The sequence below is a fragment of the Anser cygnoides genome, chromosome 13, assembly GCF_040182565.1.
Source record: "Anser cygnoides isolate HZ-2024a breed goose chromosome 13, Taihu_goose_T2T_genome, whole genome shotgun sequence".
NCBI classification, from domain to species: domain Eukaryota; kingdom Metazoa; phylum Chordata; class Aves; order Anseriformes; family Anatidae; genus Anser; species Anser cygnoides.
Window position 1 is genome coordinate 19,318,175 of NC_089885.1, and position 11,706 is coordinate 19,329,880.

General features: G+C 42.0%; 1 protein-coding gene across 1 annotated transcript in view; it reads right to left on the reverse strand.

Annotated features, from left to right (window-relative positions):
• The window catches only part of LOC106042970 (connector enhancer of kinase suppressor of ras 2-like), a 182,855-nt gene that overhangs the window by 123,399 nt on the left and 47,750 nt on the right, over positions 1–11,706 (reverse strand). The window lies entirely within an intron of this gene.

An 11,706-nucleotide genomic window follows, 5' to 3' on the forward strand; every position in this document is an offset into this window, starting at 1 on the left:
AGGCAAGCAGAGTGCCTAAATCAAGGAAATGTCAAGACAAAGGAGGGGAAAAAAGATAGGGAGAAAGGGCTGGGGAAAAGAAAAGCCGGTGAGCTTTAAAACATTTATTTCCTGATCTGCACAATTAAAAAAAAAATAATCATTGAAACAACAATGCAAGGCAGCATGTATTAAAAGAAAAAAAGTTCTGCATAGAGCTAGCTCAAATCAGATTTAGGTATTAACTCCAAGCCAACGTTACAAAAGAGATGCTGCATATTATGGGCATCAAGGCCCAGCGAGATTAAAATGAATCTTCCCATTGATGTCAGCAAACATCAGGGTTGTTTTACATTAAAAGCACAAACATGGTTCGCATGTTATGTAAAGGTCTGTCCTTTTCTCTCTGGCTTAGAGAGGGACACTGAAAAAAAACAGTACAAAACTAAGCTGAGGAAAAGCACAAATTGTTGCCTTCTATGTAGGAAGTCAAATTACGGAGACAGGGCAGCTCTCACAGGGGAGAAGTGTGGTAAAAATAACCTAGTTGAGTGTGAGCCATCACAAAAGAAAAGTCATTTCTAAGTTAAAAATGTGGGATTTCAATTTTTCATGTGTCTCCGTAAATTACATTTATTCTCCTCTCCTTTTCATATATGCTAATGGATTTTTGCTACTTACTGTAGATTATGTTGTTTTTCTCATCTATCCTAAAATTTCCTGACCGAATGATGGTTTTGTTCATACTACACCATTATTCCCAGGGGAGAATGTCAGACAGCTGGCTAGCACAACAAAACGCTGGCTGTGAAACGGAGGGGTTACAGGCAGGGCACACAGGAGAGGTCCCTGCCAGTTCAGCCTGTCACAGACATGACTGCTCTCATGAGCTGATTCTTCTGACAGAAGAGGGTATACAAAACGATACGCTCTCTTACAAAAACGCAAGGTTGCTCATTCTGCTTTGAGGGTCTAGCATGAAAGAGAAAGAGATCAGCTCCGTGACCAGTTTATGCAATGAAGTTATGAAGTACGGTTACAGCCAGTTTGGCAAAGAAAGCAGAAATATTTTGAATAAAGGTCTGACAATATTTAACACTTTTCCCAATTAAAAAAAAAAAAAAAAGAAATCAAGTGAAAAGCACATAGCAGAACACTGAAACCACGTCTGCACAAATGCTTACATATGACAGCAGACGTGAAGTACAGACACTGCTGTTTGTGGAATCAGGCTCTAAAGGACAGAGCCTGGGATCGATAGAACGATCTCAGTTTCTTCAGAGGGATTGCACTCTGCTCTGCCTTTGACCTGGAAAGAGCAAATTAATATTCCTACGAAGGTATCTCACTAGGCTAATAAAACTAAACAATCATATCCATCAGTACAGGATGGTGGCTTGTGAAAAAAAAAAAAAATCAACAAAAAGGGAAACAGGGACAGATTCATCTTTAAAGTACTGTTGTGCTAGATACTGGAAGGAATCCATTAAAGCTTCTGTGTCCTTCAGTCAAGGCAAATGCAAGTGGTGACCAGGTTTGTCTGCAAAGGCGGCCCCTTTTGTAACAGGACAGCAACCCCCAGCAGGCTGCGGAGCCAGCCGTGCGCCAGCGGGGTCACCCAGTCCTTCTGCAGAGCACGGGCTGGACTCAGCCTCCTTGGGTGACACGGATCACAAAGGGCAAACTGCAAAGAAAGGAGGAAAAGTCAGAGGACCAGAAGGAGCACATGCTTTGAGAGGATCCTGCTGGGGCAGGTTGGAAGCCGCAAGGAAAAAAACATGTTTTCAATTCCCTGTTTTTGCGAGTGACTTGAGACGTTCCAGATAAACAGGACTGCACCGAGACCACCCGCCTGCTGCCATTAAAGGCTTCTCTTCCAAGGCAAAACAGCTCACAAGTCCAGAAAATTAGCTGTTCTTTATTTGGAAGAAAGGGAACACTTGTTTCTGTGCTGAAAGTTAGCTAATTAGCAGGGGAAGGCATCACACAAACTGCAGTGAGCACATGCAGATCTGCTTAATTGTAGCCAGGGCCCAAGAGCATCTAACGGCTCAGCCCAAGCAGCAGCAGTTACAGAAGGCAAAAAGGTTTGTTTGGTTTTTTTTGAAATCAATTGATATTTTCTACATAAAGCAACTTTTAGCAGCTAACTAGAAAGATCTGGAAGAAATGGACTGGTTGGCTAACAGAGAGAAGTAGGTGGAGAACGCAGGCACCTTGCTAAGTGTAACGTTATTGAACACCCAGCAATTCGTGGGGGTTCTTGATCAGAAATACCTGGGATTTATTACACTGGGCTGAGGCACAGTGCATCTTTTCCAGTCCTTATGTAACTTCTGACAATGCAGACCATCAGGTGGGTATTTTCTGTCTGTGACATTACAATCTCTGTAAGAATTAGTCGGTCCAAATAAAAGGAAAGGCATAATCCTCAGGACCATGTTGACGCTAAGCTCACTCCCAAATACCAGCTGCTTGTTCTTAAGCCCTACCAGGAGGAAAAAATTGTTTAGAGTGCCTGGAAAAGTGTTCTTTATGACCCCACAATTCAGACAAAGACAAAGGGAACATCTTTGAGACACCCCAAAAAAACAGCCCAGGAACATTTCAGGCCTAAACTTTACAGCCCATCTACAAACTAGACTCTCATATCTTTTACACCTTTAAGCCTACTTGCTAGAAGCCTGACCTATAACATAGTATTTAGATCACAAAATTGTATACAAAAACTGCATTAAAAATCACAATACATGAATGCAGGAATAGACATAAAAGAAAATTATGAATATTCTTTAAAAAAAATCTCAGGTCTGGATTATATGACCTCTAGATGCTTGACTGTGCACGTATAACATGCTGAAATGGTGCTTCCAGGATACGTTTCCTCCGTGCCATTACTGCACCGTTCACACAGGCGGGTGCTTTCGCTGCAAATCCAGGCAGCCTTCCGCTGCCTGAGTGCCACGAGCAGCAACCACAGCGGGACGGGCACTCGGAAGGGGTGTGTGTCTCCCAGGGACTGACTGGTCCCCCCATGTCCCCCAGTGTCACTGTGGGCACACATGGCACCACTCTGCAACACAAGGCATCCTCATAAATCCTATCCCATATGCAAATCCCAGGGAATACATCACTACCATAACTTTTCTTCTTTCAAGCCTGGCCAAAGCAACAGGCTTTCCCGTAATCTCAGCATCTCTAATTGCCTGCTCCTTTTGGCAGCAATTTCCCAAGATAACTATAGTACCAAGACAAAAGCAGTGCTGGAATACTAATATTTTAAGGGTTCAGAACACCTGAAAAGAGGGTTTTATAAGCAGAGGTGTCAGGCAATATTAAGAACAAATGAACAAACTGCTCCACTTACAAAATTTGATTTAACATTATGCCGTCACCCTTAAATTGACATTTGTATATATGAAGTAAATGACTTAATATAGTTCTGCCTTCATTACCTATGAGGGAAAAGAGCAAGTGAAGACATTCTACTTCTTCCCCACGAAGTGACAGGCATGAATGTATCACATTTTCAAAGCAAGACCACACTCTTTCACAGCAACATTAAACTCGAGAAATGTCACTAATGCTGTCACTGATGAACTTCCCATAGAAGTGATAAAACACCCAAGCAGTTTTGCTAACTCTGTGCTAATACAAGTTTGCCTTTGCTTTTTCTCCTTGACATAGACACAACAGCAGCCTCTGGTCATTTTTGAAGCAGCATGGCTGAAGGACCGGGAAGAGCCAGCAAGGCTGGAGCAGCCTTGCATCCAAACCTCCTCTTTGCTTGATTGCGTGCCTCCATATCGCAGTCGAAGCCCAGAACACTTGGATGCTGAACCTGTCTCATTACATTTATTTTAAAGAGAAACGTGTTGGCCAAATGCAAGACAAGTAGTTGCATCTATTTCCAGCGTTGGATTCACGTAACACATGGCTTTGCTTTCAAGGGGCAGGGTTTGCTGCCCAGCTCTGGCAGAAGCGCAGCTGCAGAGAGCGCGGTGCCGCTCACGGCTCCCCGCGTCTCACCCAGCTCCATGGGGGCTGCGCAGGGAGCTGGGTCAGACTGCTCCCCAGGAACCTCACCATGCGTCCTCAGCAGCTAGGGAGCTGCCACAAAGGGGGTGGCAAACATCGCTGGGTGAAAGGGCAGCTGCTAAAGCTGGTACCGCTGCCAAAACCCCGGCTTTTCAGAAGCTGCGCCATAAGAAAGCCCCGTTAGACAATTCTTTACTTTGCTGTCATTCCTATTTGATGAGACAGCAAATGTAGGATCACCATTCCAGACATATTGAAACTATAAAAACTAATTCTATGTAGTCTTTTTATGTAGTTCTTAACTGAGAAGGCCATAAATAGATAGGGTAGACATTTAAGGTTGGGTGTGATGAATCCTGCCCTAAAAGCATCTCCGATAAGCCTGCAATAGGGCTCTGCATTAAATTCACATCATATTCAAAAACATCCAGACATAATGTCACGGAGGCTCCAGAACAACAACTTCAGACAAAGCATGGAAAAACAAACTGGAAATTTGAGGCCTATACACTGCTACAAAACTCTACCAACAAAGCAAAGTAAACTTGTAACAGGATAGCCAGAAGCCCCAAATCGCATTTTGTCAGCAAATGCTAACACTTGCAACACAAGTGATGATAAGAGAGCTGACACGGAAGAATCAGATGTGCTACAGATGTCTCAGTGCCAAAATATATTAATTCTTGGTTTGACTTCACTGACACATTTCACTAAAACTTCTAGATGCCAAAAGAAAGGCAATCCCAGCGTATGCATTTATAGTAAAAAGCACAATGAAATTAGGATTCTGCTCTGCACAATCTCTCCAGCAGCTATGACTCTAGGACCTAATTCACAAGCAGTAGTTCAAACACCTGCAAGGTACAAATCCTAGAAACATAACACGGGCTTGGTAATTCCTCCCAAAGCTCTTCCCGTAGTTGCCAAAAGCACGGGGAAGCTGCTTTCAGATGGCTGCAGGAGGTGAAGAGAAGGCTGGGACTTGAGGGTTTTTTTTTCAGGGATGTTCAGCAGCTTTGTTGGCAGCATCTGTTGGCCAACTGCTTGTGAGCCGGGCTTTCACGCACGCCTCTCATCCTCCACCTCAAGGCACGAGGCCTCTCGGTTGTGCCGTCCTGGTGGCAGTGAAGAGCCGGGTGACCTTAAATCAGGCTCATAAGCACTTTGGAGGAATTAGCTCCAAATCAGTGACTAGCTCAGCTAGGAGTCAGGTAATTGGCAGGAACTGTCAATTAATTGTCAGGAAATTCCCAAACTAGGAATGTTGTTGTTGTTACACATGGTGTAACACTAGCAACGCTAGCCAAATGGGAACAAATCACACACACACAAAAAAAATCAAACTATAAATCCTACTAAAGAAAACGTTTTCTTTTTCCCTGCATTTACTTATTTTTATTCTACTTATTTATGTTATATGACAGCGCCAGACAAATGTATTACGATTGGTTTTGAACAGGATGAGGGCTGGACATTTTTATTTACTACCACTTTTCATGCAGGACCAGATTAAGACAGATTAAGTCTCTGGCTTCAACTACATGATGAAAAATATTACTACATTTTAAATCAGTGATTTTGTATTTTAATTCTGAATTCTAAATGTTTTGCTATTTGATCTGGCCATGGCTTGTTCAAAATAAAATACTTCTGTGAACATGAAACTGGCAATAATTTTATCATATCTAGAAAGAAATATATCACCAAAAGGCCATGAATAAAATATGATTACAGCTCAACATATAAAAAATTCTCATCTGCTCACTGAAAGAATAAAGTTATTGGTAATTCAGTACCAAAAGGAAAAAGCAAAAGCAAAAGCAAGTGATTACAGAACAGCTAAAAACCACAGGAGATCACACACAGGGATATTCTAACTACTACTTTTTCAAATGCTTTGGATGCTTACTTTTTTTTTTATTTTTTTATACGGCAGCATGCAAAAAAAAAAAAAAAAAACTCGGGACAGGACCAGCACTTGACGAAGCAGCATCAGAGCGGAAGTACTGCAAAATTCCCATCTAGAGCTAAGTACTGCTGCAGCTCTACAGACTGTGGCTGCCAAAAAGAAACAAACGAGAACTCAAACAGATTCCAAGCCATTTCTAGTTATTTTTGTGTTCTTCATGAGAACAGTTACAGCTGCCGACTTAAAACATCAGGCAAGGAGTAGAAGATCTGTAATAGTAATGTAAGTAGCAAGAGCTGTCCATAAAACCTCTAACCAGCTGCCGGTGAAAGGGCAAACATTTACCTCGCTAAGAACACTAAACCAACAACCCAGAGCAACGAACTGCATTAACAGAGCAGGAGAAATTAATTCTAATGTAAGCAAAAGCAGCACAACGTAACATAACATTTCTGTGGACATTCCTCGTGGCTTCTCAGGGAGCAGGCTGCTGTAGTACTCCAGCAGTCGTTTCCCAGGGACATCCTCAAACAGCCTCCTCTGGCTCACCGCGCTATTTTCCAGCTCTGCCAGAGAAGCGAACAGGGAAAGCCATTAGAGGATTAATGGGGCTTGATTGAGGTTAGGCAGCTCCTTAAGTCACGCTTAGGAAGAGGCCTGCTCTTGTCACCACGCTTTCCCAGTTGCGGGCAGGAGGCTGACAGACAGACGTGCTTTGATCTCCTCGAGGTGTCTTGGAGCAAACCCTGACACGTGGCTGGGAAGCTCACGCAGGACCAAGCTATGCAAAGATACCACAGAAACAGTTACTGGGAAGAGAGTATGCAAATAAATTAAAGAATTATAGGTTTCTGTAGAAAATAAAATAGGTATGACAAGAAAAAAGCAGAGAAGCAAGCCTGAGATGACCTGAAAAGGTGAGAAAAGTGAACAAGACACGACTTTCATGTTTACACAGTGTTTTTTCTCTAAATTACGTGTTTTCTAAAACATCATTTTTTCTGACCATCTAGAAATATGGTCTGAAACAACGATAACTTCAGTTCATAGGACATGACTGATCCTTGTGCCATCCATATTTCTGGTGCTGCCACCCAGCAATTTCTCAGGGCAACGTGGCTGCTCGCAGCCAGCTGGCTACAGCTCGGTCCATCTAGGCTCCGAGGGGCAGTCTCTTGCCTCGTCTTATGCAATAGTACAAACAAAAACTCAACTTGATAAGCATTTACACGAGTTATAACACCACTTACAGCGGGGGATTTCAGCCCCCAGCTGGTGTAGAGCTGCTTACAAACGGGCAGAGCTGCTGCAGGCTCCCAGCGCTGGCTGAGCAGGGCTCCTCGGGGCGGTTCGTGCCACAAGATGCCCATGGCATACTCAGTCAAAAGAAGGCAAAGAGCAAACGCAACTTGGTTGCTGATTCTACAGACCACAGCAGAATTTCAGGCTGCTTAATCAGTAAGAGGATTTAGCAAACAGCGTGTTACAATTTGCTCCCTACCCATCTGGAAGTGGAAGCCCAGAACACCTGCGTAAGTGGATTGCACGGGGAAAGGTGGCAACTTCTGCCTTCGTTTCAGCCAAAAGCAGACGCATTTTTATGGGATAAGAGGATTTGATTAGTAGTTTTAGTTACAGTTGTGCTAGAACTGTATGCTTTTCCAGGTGCCATAGATATTTCGATCATCATGGATTAAAAAAAAAAAAAAAAACACCAGCAGAAACTATTCTTGTAACCTGAACCTTAGCTCAGTCCAAAGAGCAAAACAAGTACATAAAAAATAGATGGAAATAGATTCAGTTGTGTGAAACCATTTCAAATTGCACTATTTCATTTCCACTACTTAAAATAATTATTTTTTAGCTTTTAGAAATTAAATAGTAAGCACATAATTTCACTGAAACAAACACAAACTATTGGTAATTTTCAGTTCAAAAATGCATGCAATTATTTTGTTCTACATGCAAGATGCGATTCTTGCTTTTAAATGCTTTAAAGTTATCACCTTTCTACATAAGACAACTCTACCATCACATCCCCCTATTTCACAGTCTCTGTAAGAAATAATTCAAAGCCTTTCAGAAACGAAACGATAATGCCATTTTGATCTCAAACACAGCAGCTGTATATGACTGAATCAGGATTTTTCCCTGGCTGTCCTTTAGGAAGATAAAGTTACATTCTTAGATGTAGTTTATAAGTAACTTGATAATGTAGATTAATTGACAGTCCTGTTCACAGTGGTTCTTTTCCCTAAAAATGTATAATTGGAACCAGGAAAACTCAATTTATGATGTCCTTTAAGGCACAGCTAGTGATGCTATTTGCTCACTACTACCAGTTTGCAAATTCTAACTTAAAAATCAAACCAGTTATCTGTAATCACATTAAAAATGATTTACAAAAATTAAATGTCCTTGATTTACTTTAGTCATTTTCAGACACTGGACCAAAAAAAAAAAAAAAGTATTTCCTCTAGAGGGCTTCAGGATCTCTATGACTGCACAAGCCATCTCAGTTATGTTTCACTGAGTGCCTGTACTTCTGAGGGTCAGAAAGGCTTACTGCTATTCTGACTGCTCCTGCTTAGAAAGAAATCACAGTTAGTTGAGTGAGAAGATAACAAGGATGCTACTGTAAGCAGTGCCTCCCTTTCCAATATGAGTAACCAAAAAAATGGGACAGGGACTAGCTATATGATTGTTTTTACTAGAAATGCTGAAGTTAATGCAATTTGATTCTATACTTTCTTTGAATATTCCTCCCTATGCAGGACTAGTCTTTACTTTAAACTTTCTTCTAACACTATACTAACAGTGGTTCATAATTTAATAAGACATTCTAAACCAAAATACACCAAACCCATATACTAAAACTACTATTTTCACTTTTCTCTAACTAAGTATTGTGGTAATCTTGCTAAAGAAGTTCCTGATTCCACCAGAAATGCCACGCCTGGTCAGCCAACATAGGTTCGTGCTGCGTTCAGTCCCTGTTCCTCTGTTCTGCAAGGCTCGTCCTCGGTATGCCTGCCTTACCCCTCAGCCACCACCTCATTCACTGCCTCTCGGCAACTTTTACTTTTCAACTATCTGATGTATCAACTATACTTCTAGAGATTATATATTTCTTATCTTTTTCAGGTATAAAAATGCCACTAAACGTGCAGTCCCATAATGGACTTAAGCCAGTTTGAGCCGATGCTGCTGCCAAGTGAGGAAACAACTCTCTCCTCTCCCCCTGCGCTGGCCTTCGTCATTTTCTGGCAGCAGAGGGGATCAGCTCAGCTTGTTTCAGCAAACTAAAGGTGAAGCATGCAAACTGTGAAGCAAAGCTCAGCCTTTTTTTTTTCCTCCCCCTTCCTCATTTTTGTCGACAGCACCTGACAGAGCTCCAGTTTGACCACTGAGCAGTAACGCCGGTGTTTTCTGCGCTTTGCCTCTCGCCACTTGCTGCTACCTCCAGATGTCTCGGTGGCTGCATGTTGAGCTGAACTGGGGAACTGCTCCATCTTAACAATAGCCCGGAAAAAGTCCAAGCAGAAAAGGTTATTGTTTGGCAAGTGAACGTGCTCCAACCCAGTTTACCGTACAGATACACAAACCAGAGCCAGCCTCGGCAGGGGACAGGGCAAGAAGAGCTCGAGGGGCACAAGCGGCGCAGGGGTAGAGCAAGGGGCAGGAACAGCCCCCACTTGCAGCAGGACAGCCCCAAAGAGTGCTCCTTGATCGACCACCCCTTGTGAGCAAGCTTTTGAAAGATGATTAAGACGGACAAAGCTGCTACAAGATATGACAGCAAATTTTTCAAAATGTGTGAGCAATACGGAGTGCAACAAACGGGCCCTTTTCTACCAGGCACGGCTGGTTTTAGCCCAACCCATCTCCAATAGAGCTGGTGGTCAATTTATATAAATACATCAAGGAGGAAACTGAAGAAGAGGTCAACAAGACCGTAAGATGGTAGGAAGTTAATTTTGATATGTTGTCCTAAGAGATCAATTAAGTCCTTGACAATTACAGGAAATCTTAAGATGCATCTTATGTTTAATTTAATAATTGCAACAGCAGTTAGACTACGTAGCTTGACAAATTAAGCACATTTCCTTTTAAAATACCAATCTAATTAACTGGACTTAGCTGTAGTTTGATGTTTGATAGATATTTGAGGTCTGTAGAAATTGTAGTACTGACTTTCCCAGAAGATTCCCCCCAGAATCACTGGGCACACACGGCTATTTGAAGAACATTTTTTTAAAAAAAATTCTGGTCTGATCTCGGAGGGCCCTATTCTTGCTACCAGTCATTATTTAATATAGGAAGCACTTCAGAGATTATTTTGCGAGCCTGGCCTTGATCCAACTAAGATCTTAAGTGCCTGCCTCACTTCCGTATGTATTGCTAATCCTCCAATTGATTTGTGCAGAAATATTCACATGATTCAAATTAAACTTAAGTGCATTGCTGGAGCAGAGCCAGAGAGCGCTAAACATTGCATGATTGAGCCCGCGATGGCCAAAGGTTTGCAGATTGTCCCATTCAACTTCACAGATCGAAATTCACGTCTCTGTGGAAGGACATCGCACAGAAAATTTATACCTCATTTAAATCCTCCTCCAGCTTGAAAAACCCTCTGCGGGAATTCACTTTTCCCATGATACTTCTGGTATGCGCCCTAATTTCCTCAGTAAAGATGGATTTTGTTAGCGTAATTACATCTTCCAATGCTTACAATGCACCACTCGAGGTGCTCTCCACTCCAGGACAGGCAGCGGCAGACCTGAACAATGCCTGCTGGCAGAAGGTCACATTCCTTCAAATACCGATAGGTTTGGCTTTCAGAAAAAGAGAAAGGCACTAAACAAGTTCTCTCATCATTCATAAGTTGTCTTCCTTTGCCTTATCTTTTTAATAAGACTTTGAGAACTTAATTATAAAACCCTTTAAAGTTGTGTGTAAATGCTAGTTTGACCAAGAAAATGCTATGTAACCTTTTAGAAATCCAAACTCACAGCTTTTCAGTTGACTAAGAAAAATTCAGGAGACAAAAAGAAGGTAAGAATAGAATAGAATAGATCAGAATGATAACTGATGGGACTTAAATGAATGTCCTTGTCCATTTTATTATTAAGCCCATTTAGATTTCCCAACAGAGGTGAGGAACTATACCCACCTCTCCTTCAAGAGCGAGGAAAACACCCTTTTTACGAACACCAGGGGTTATTGCCACCAAAACTGTGCACACACACACAGTCTTCTAACATCAGCTTTATCGCATCAGGAATTTTCATCTCCTCAAAGTCACCTGGGAGATCCATGGAAGTGGCAACCACACATTCGAACAAACTCTCCAATGTTGTAGCCTATCAGAGGAAAAAAATGCCCTTATTTGTCCCCTTTCCCGCTATAAATCCCTAATGCATTTCTCAATTCTGCTGAAGTGATCATCTGAGGACTATTACTATGTCACTTAAGGTCTACTCAAATAATTTATTAAAATAAAAGGGTGTGATAAGTAGACCAAACCCAGTGTGTAATGAGTTTATTTTGCATATTGGGAAATTTTCATGTTTCGTTCTGAAACAGGTTGTTACACTTGCTACTACAGACTTGGCACCTCGGCTGTATTTTGGGTATACTGTGAACGCATTTTGCTTCGGTTCTGGCAGGCTCCCAGTTCAGCTGAATTACCGCGAACGCCAACACATTGCGATTTCTTTCAGCAAACACAAGCCAGAGTTTCTTAGGCAAACGGCCATATGCCATGTTCTCCCACTATT